Source organism: Cebus imitator, unplaced genomic scaffold, assembly GCF_001604975.1.
Source record: "Cebus imitator isolate Cc_AM_T3 unplaced genomic scaffold, Cebus_imitator-1.0 Scaffold1, whole genome shotgun sequence".
NCBI lineage: Eukaryota > Metazoa > Chordata > Mammalia > Primates > Cebidae > Cebus > Cebus imitator.
In genome coordinates, this window is record NW_016107316.1 from 1,961,358 (window position 1) to 1,969,563 (window position 8,206).

The 8,206-nt window shown below is 48.2% G+C and overlaps 1 long non-coding RNA gene and 1 other non-coding gene across 2 annotated transcripts in view; one reads left to right on the forward strand and one right to left on the reverse strand.

Moving 5' to 3' along the window:
- Positions 1 to 2,295, forward strand: part of LOC119470990 — a 9,103-nt gene extending 6,808 nt beyond the window's left edge. The window contains exon 4 of the long non-coding RNA XR_005199979.1: positions 1,712 to 2,295. This is a non-coding gene — a long non-coding RNA (uncharacterized LOC119470990). The remainder of the gene's footprint in view (positions 1 to 1,711) is intronic.
- Positions 2,296 to 2,846: 551 nt separating this feature from the next.
- LOC119471049 lies at positions 2,847 to 2,980 on the reverse strand. Its single transcript, XR_005200041.1, has one exon. It is a non-coding gene; the product is annotated as a small nucleolar RNA SNORA2/SNORA34 family (small nucleolar RNA).
- Positions 2,981 to 8,206: the final 5,226 nt, after the last annotated feature.

Genomic DNA, 8,206 nt, shown 5'->3' on the forward strand with positions numbered 1-8,206 from the left:
AGTGAGACTCTGTCTCCCAAAAAAAAAAAAAAAAAAAAGAAGAACATCAGAGACTAACAACTCTTTTCTTCTTTCCTCCTTTTCTTCACAATTTTTGTTTACTGTATCCTTTCTAAATTCGGGATTTTTTATTTATATATGACCTTAGTGCTCACATTGGCCCTACAGATAGATTCACTGCTCACTGTCAGTTCTTTTGCTGTTTTCCTATTTTTCTCTTGATTTGCTGAAATTCCTTCTCCAGCAGTTCTATCAAAAGGGACTAAATGAAAAAGAATTATTGAGTTCTTGCATATTCAACCAGGTTTCTAGTCTTCATGTTTGTTCGACAGCTTTTTAGGATATAAAATTCTTAGTCCACACTTCGCAGGTGTCACTTGTCTCTAGAGTTAAGTGCCATCGTGGGAAAGTCTGAGTTAACTTCTGTTTTGTTTCCCTTTATGAATTGATGTTTTCACTTGATTGTCCAAAGTCTTCTCTATTTAGCTTTTTCCCTTTCTTTTATATTTTAAGTCTAGTTGCTTTCATAGAAGTTATCTTGTTATTGACAGATTTTTGTCATTTTCCCCAAGACATGGTGTGCCTTTTCAGTTTGTAGATTTATCTTCTTTTATTTCAGGAAAATTTTCTTGAATGATATCTTTAAATATTTATGTTCCTTTATTTCAGTTTTCTATTCTGGGATATATGATGGGTCCTTTGTAGATTTTCCAAATCTGTCATTTTCTCTGTAATCTCTTTACAGCGTTCGTTTTCATTTCCTTTTGCTCACTTTCCTCAGCCTTGTTCTCAGTGTCTTGATTGTGTTTTGAGCATCTTTGATGCTCCTCGGCCCCGCTTTCCATTTCGTCATGACTTTGAAGATGTGATGTTTTTCCCTCATTCTCTAGTTCTGTCAGCTCCGGTTTTATGTTCCCCCTGAGCTCTCGTATCTGTTTTGTTTGCTTGCTTTTTGGAGATGATTGCTTTATTAGTTTTTTTTTGAGACGAAGTCTTACTCTGTTGCTTAGGCTGGAGTACAGTGGTGTGACCTCAGCTTACTGCAACCTCCGCCTCCTGGGATCAAGCGATTCTCCCGCCTCAGCCTCTCGAGTAGCTAGAATTATAGGCCTGTGCCTCCATACCCAGCTAATTTTTGTATTTTTAGTAGAGATGGCATTTCCCCATGTTGGCTAGGCTGGTTTCGAACTCCTGACCTCAGATGATCTGCCTACCTTGGCCTCTCAAAATGCTGGGTTTATAGGCATGAGCCACAGCATCTGGCTTATGGTTTGTGTGCCTGTAATCCCAGCTACTTGGGAGGCTGAGACAGGAGAATCACTTGACCCTGGGTAGCAGAGGTTGTAGTGAGCCAAGATTACACCACTGCACTCCAGCCTGGGTGACAGAGTAAGGCCCTTTCGCCCAAAGAAAAAAAAAGAAAAGAAAAGAAAAGAAAAGATCTCTTTCAGCTCTACGATACGAAGATGTTTTCTTCTAGGTACTTTGTAGTTTTACATTTAGGTCTATGCTGCATTTTTAGTTAAACGTAGTTAATTTTGTAGTTAATTTCTGTGTGTGGTATGAGGTTGGGGATTTGGGCTTATTTTTCTATTCTCTTTGATCTGGTTTCTGGGAGCAGATGGAGGACCCACTAGCTTTTGTGCTGTGTCAAGCTATTATACAAGGCCCCATGGGCTCAGGTTTCTTTTTTTTTTTTTTTTTTTTCTAGGAAAAAAAGAGGAAAAGCTATCAGCAATACCGAGGAAACAGCAGGCTAAGGTTGGCATAGTTCTCAGTAACATCACGGCAATTCTCTGATCCCTCCCTCACCTCTTGCCTACCGTTAATCCAAAAATGTCCAACAAATAAGACAAGACCCGAAAGCACTGAAAACTTTTTCTTGCTGCCAAGTATAAAACACGGACCCGTATAGTGGCTTAAAAAAGTAAATTCCCAGGAACATTTATAGAGATGGAAAATAGGACAGTGGAATAGCAGGGGCTGGGGAGGGGAGAAGGAGAGGTGCTGTTGAACAGGTGCAGAGTTTCTGTTTGGGCTCATGGGAAAGTTCTGGAAAAGAAAGCGTTGACGGTTGCACAACACTGTGAAATTCATAATACCATTGAATGCACACTTAAAAATGGTTAAAATGGTAAATTGGGTTATCAATGTTTTACCACAGTTAAAGAGTATTTTTAAAAAAGCATAGTCCCTCTGGGGTTAGCTGTAGTCAACATCCAAATTCCCTAGTGATGAACTGAAGTATGGACCATCAGCATAAATGTAAATTAAAATTAAGTATTGCCAGGCAGGCTGGGCGCAGTGGCTCATGCCTATAATCCCAGCACTTTGGGAGGCCTAGTTGGGGAGATCACTTGAGGTCAGGAGTTCTAGACTAGCCTGGCCAATATACTGAGACCTTGTCTCTACTAAAAAAAAAATACAAAAATTAGCTGGGTGTGGTGGTGCACACCTGTAGTCCCAGCCACTCGGGAGGCTGAAGCAGGAGAACACTTGAACCTGGTGGGCAGGGTTTGAGGGGGCACGTGGAAGTTACAGTGAGCCAAGATGGCGCCACTGCACTCCAGCCTGGGTGACAGAGCGACACCCATCTGCCTCCCTCCCAAAAAATTGCCAAGCATTATGAGATTGCTTGGTCAGTATCCTAACAGTCACAAAGCAAGCAAGGGATCTTGAGAGGGGGAAAGGGAGGAGGTGGGAAGAAAGGAGGAGGACCAAGTTCCTCTGCGTGACTAAGAAACGTTATTTGGTTAAGTCTCTACCTCCACAGAGTAACTGCCTGATTCTTAAGCCTAGCAGAGTTAAATTATTCTGTAAAAAAAACAATGGCTTTATATTCAAGACCATGTTGCTTCCAACTAAATTGGCCACTCACACTGGGATACCGAGCAACGAACAGCCCACAGGAAGACATCACTCTTGACCCCTGTTTGAAACCAATAGCTATAGCAAACCGCTAATCTTGATCCAGGGCCTAGTGGAGTTTCTTTAATTAGCAAGTTTACATTCATGGAGTCTTGTGAAAATGGTTCGATAAATTACAGATAAATAAATATTTTGTACATCCAAGTATCTTCATTAATTTCCACCTGGCTACATGAGGCTCCCTCCTGTGGGCTTTCTCTCTGCGCCCTTTTGCTGTGGACAGTAGGTAGCCTGCTCATTCATCCATCCAGCCCATCAGCCAGGGGCGGCCCAGAGGGAGGAGTGGAGGGGACATGGGCCTGGAATTAGACTGAGCTGGGTGTCCCCAGCTCGGGCCACACTGCCAGGCCCTGGTTTCATTACTATGAAATGAGGGGTGGGGTCGGTATCTGGTCTCCCACCCCTACTATGAGGGGTTCCAGGGCTGTCTTCCACCCTCTGATCCTTCCCCTCTTCTGTCGCAGTCCAGAATCCCTCTTTTCTGCCTAAACGCCTCTCGTCTTCACTTGATCATCAGCAGCTGCAGAGCCACGAGCCACCGGGCTTGGCCTGGGAGATGCCGGCCCTCCACTTCCAGCGCTCTCCAGCTGGGATTTCCTCCAGAACAGTGGCAGAGAGTTTGCTCAGAGCCGTGTCCCCTCACTGGGGAGCCATGCTGAGCCAGTTACCTGGCTCCACTTTGCCCCTAGGGAGGTGAAATTGTGCCATCAAATTCCCACAACGACATTGGTTCTTCCTTAAGGATAAGGGGGCTACTGCACAGAGCCCGTGCAGCGCCAGCCCACGCTGCTCTCCCGAGGACTTGCTTTCTCTGGCCTGAGTCTGCCTGAGTCCACCGGAAGAGGCCTGCTGGCCCCCCAGTAAGCCCCTCTAGACCTTGGAGCTCTAGCTGCTCTCAGAGCTCACTTTGAAGGGAGCCTGTAAGGCAGGGGTGTCCAGTCTTTTGGTTTCCCTTGGCCACAGTGGAAGAAGAATCGTCTTGGGCCGCACATGAAATATGCTAACACTGACGATAGCTGATGAGCTAAAAAAAAAAAAAAATAACAACAAACTGATAATGTTTTAAGAAAGTTTATAAATTTGTGTTGGGCCGCATTCAGAGCCATTATGGGCTACGGGTTGGACCAGCTTACTATAATGGATCAGAGATACATACAGTCTTAAAGAAGAAACAGCTCCCAGGCCTGTGAGGCCAAGCAGGCACTCACTGAGTGCCGTGAGCAGGGGAGGGGCAGGCCTGCGCAGTGGGGTCCTCTGTGGGGCCCAGCTGTGTCTGCAGCCATCTGGAGAGCTGGGACCAGCACACCGGGGTCTGTTGGCCTCCCGGGAAAGTCTCACTTGGAGGAAGAGAGAACAGAGGTGCGAAAGAGAGGCCATGTTCATTATTCCTTCATTTATTCCCTGTTTATTGAGCTTTGACAACATGTGAGGGACTGCTTGATTGATTGACTGATTGAGTGATTAGGACGGGGTCTCATCTGGCACCCAGGCTGGAGTGCAGTGGCGCCACCTCAGCTCACTGCAACTTCTGCCTTCTGGGCTCAAGCCATCCTCCTACCTCAGCCTCCTGAGTAGCTGGAATGACAGGCCCACGCCACCACACGGGGCTACTTTTTGTCTTTTTTGTAGAGACAGGGTTTCGCTATGCTGCCAGGCTGGTCTTGAACAACTAGGCTCAAGTGATCCTCTTGCCTTCCCTTGGCCTCCCAAAATGGTGGGATTATAGGCTTCCACAGCGCCCGGCCAGAGGAACTGTTTCAGATGCTGGAATCTATGGTAACGTGCTGGAGGAAGGGAGTTTCTGAGCTCAGCGCATTTCTTATACTTGGATCTTCCCAAAGTTCCAGTGTAAGGGGCTTCAGCGGAAGAGAAGTAAGAGGAGAATGGGCTGTGTCCCTTGGCGGTAGGGCCACGGGGTGTAGCCTGAGCTTTAGCAGCATGAAGTGTCCGGACAGCCCACACCATTGCAGGGAGTTGAAGAAGAGACCCATGTCGGGGTCAGGTGACAGCACTGTGCCTGACACCTTGGAAGACCCAGGGGCTTTAGGACTGTCCGGAAAGAGGCCTGGGGTGGCAGATAAAGGGAGGATGCATTTCTGGGAGAAAGTCATCCAGTGCTTGTCACAGCTCAGTTACTCATTAATGAAAAAAAAAGGTTCTGGTTTATATATCAGCCATGTAAACTTGGCTAATGTGAGTCTTCCTTGCAAGCTACTGTGTGTGCCAGTTCTGGCTTGGCAGTGAGGTTTCTGAGATGGGTTAGCTGACAGGTAAATGCTACCTGGAAGGCCTCTTGGAGGTTAGCCAGCTGGCTTCAGTCATCAGTAGCTCAGTAAGCAAAAGGTCATGTTCAGTTCAAGTGCAAAGATTGTGAAGCTCAATGGTGAAAAGCCAGATGAATTCAAGCCACGTGAGCTTTTCTCCAGCGTTTGCAGCCTGGACTAGGGCTGGGGTCATGATGTGAGCTGGGGAGAAAGAAGAAAGAAGACCTGTGTTACATATCCACGCTCTCCGCTCTATGTGCCAAAACCAAGTGCAGCTAGGGGCTGGTCATTCCTTCATTCCAAACTGTGCCGCTTTTCCGCCACTCCTTGAGGCCTATGCTATGTGCAGGATGTTGACCTGACCTCTGTGTGGGGCAGAGAGGTGAGCTGACCCGGTTCTTGTCCTGAGGTCCTCGGGGTCTAGAGGGGGCTGAAATGGGGATGGAGAACTGAGCTGTGTGGGAGGGGGTGGACATTGGTCCTGCCAGGTTCTTACCTGTCTTCACCTGCTGTCCCTGGTGTTCCCTCTGTTCTGGGGGTAGCTGCCACGGGGCTAGCCTGTGGCAAGGCCAGGTCTCTGCCAGCAGTCAGGTCCATGCAGCAATCTGGCAGTGGAAGGAAAAGGGTTTTGGGGTCAGACACAAAATTTCCACTCTCCCTCTTCCGTGCTTTCCTTTTCTGGGCAAGTTGCTGAACTTCTCTGTGCCTTAGTTTTCTCATCTGTAAAATGGGTTCTGAGAAATGTATCTAGTAGAGCACCTCGTGCCTGATTGCTTAATTCAGGGTAACTCCTTTCCCACAAAGGGCACCCCCTCCACCCCATCTGCTTTGCTTCTCTGATGGACAACCTGATTCAGAAACCTTTTTCCACCCATGGAAGAGGTCCAGGGTAGTGAGGGCTTGCGGGCTGAGTAAAGCCAGGGAGGTGAGAACTGGGACCTTCTGTTTGCCTGATCCATACCCCCGGTCAGATTGCCACGAATGCCGCATCACATTACACAGTTCTGGGTTCCACTGTTGCTGGAAGTTTTGAGAGAATGCACAAGGAGCTAAATCAAATTAAAACAAAATTGCAATCACTGAGTTAATGACTGTGACAGTACAAATAATTCACAACCAAATTAATGTAACATTAAATCTCATCATTGTACTAATAACCTTTGCATGGCAATACAAAAACAACTGTTTGGGGGAGGAATGATTTATTACATGAGGGAACAGAGTTTCGGGAAAGTCTCAGGCCAGGCACAGTGGCTCACGCCTGTAATCCCAGCACTTTGGGAGGCCAAGGCAGGAGAACTGCTTGCGTGGAGGAGTTTGAGACCCACCTAGGCAACATGATGAGACCTGGTCTCTACAAAAAATTAAAAATTAGCCGGGCATGGCGACTCATGCCTGTAGTCCCTTGGGAGGGTCTTGAACTCCTTACCTCAGGAGATCTGCCTGCATCTGCCCGCAGCTACTTGGGAGGTTGAGGCTACAGTAGCCATGAACGTGCCATGGCACTCAATTTGGGTGACAGAGTGAAACCCTGTCTCAAGAGGCCAGGCACAATGTCCCACACCTGGTAATCCCTCTGGAAGGCCAAGGTGGGAGGATCACTTGAGCCCAGGAGTTGAGACCAGCCTGGGCAACCTAGTGAGACCCGATCTCTGAAAAAAAAAAAAAAGTCTCAGAATTGCCTTCTGGGATCTGAAAAGGGAGAGAGAGGAGCTAAGGTTTCTAAAGGGCCTATTGTGTGCCACAAGGCAGGGGTGACAGTCCTTGCCCTTGGGAAGTACTTGGCTCACATGGTAGGACAGCCGTATTTGCAGTGACTATGAAGTGAAGGGGCCTTAGGAGTCGAGGGTTATTAGGAAGGCTTCCTGGAGGCGGAGGTTTTGAGTGAGCCTGGAAGGATGAGTAGGCTTGAGTAGGATTCAGTGGATCTTGTTCTGCTTCCTTGTCTCCCTCCCTTCTGCAGCCAGCTACAGTCTGGCCCTTGTTCCTTCTTTGTCCCTCCGATGCTTTTACCAAGTGACCTTCATGTTGCCAGACCCAAAAGTGCGTCCTCAGGGCCTCGTCTTTCCTGACTCTCAGCAGCACACACTCCTGGAAACTTCCATTGGCCTCTGGGATTCGCCCTTCCCTGGTTACCGCCAGCATCACCAGCTCCCCTTCTTTGTCCCCTTTGCTGGGTCCCCTCCCCTCCCAACCTCCTGCACCTCAGAGCATGGCACGCCTGCCTTCCTGTGCTCCTGGCTCGGCCCACCAACGACGCTGACATTCATGGCTCTGTCCCGGCCCTCCTGGCTGCCACACTCAAGTATCTCATTATCTGTGAAGCGCTTCCTCTGGGATGTCTAACAGACAATTTTATTGTTTTGAGATGGAGCCTTGGTCTGTCACTCAGGCTGGTGTGCAGTGTCATGATCTTGGCTCACCGCAACCTCTACCTCCTGGATTCAAGCGATTCTGCCTCAGCCTCTCAAGTAGCTGGGCTCACAGGTGTATGCCACCACGCCTGGCTAATTTTTGTATTTTTAGTAGAGACAGGGTTTCACCATGTTGGCCAGGCTGGCCTTGAACTCCTTACCTCAGGAGATCTGCCTGCCTCTGCCTCCCAAAATGCTGGGATTACAGGAGTGAACCACCACAAGCAGCCCATTTTAAAAAACTTAATACAGAAAAATGCACACATCATAAGAGCACAGCTCAATGCATTTTCTCAAAGTACATGCACTTGTGAAGTCAGCTCCGCCCCCAGATGGAGAAAGAGGACATCATCAGTGCCCAGGAAACCCCTCCTGGCTCCTCCCAGTCCTGACCACACTAAGGTGCCACCATCTCCACTTCCATCCTTCACTTGCTGGGTCTGGTACTTCATGCAGACGGGATCAAGGATGGTACACTTTTATTTTTTTTGAGATGGAGTCTTGCTCTGTAGCCCAGGCCGGAGTGCAGTGGTGCGATCTCGGCTCACTGCAACCTGCGCCTCCCGGGTCCCAGTTCAAGCAATTCTCCTACCTCAGCCT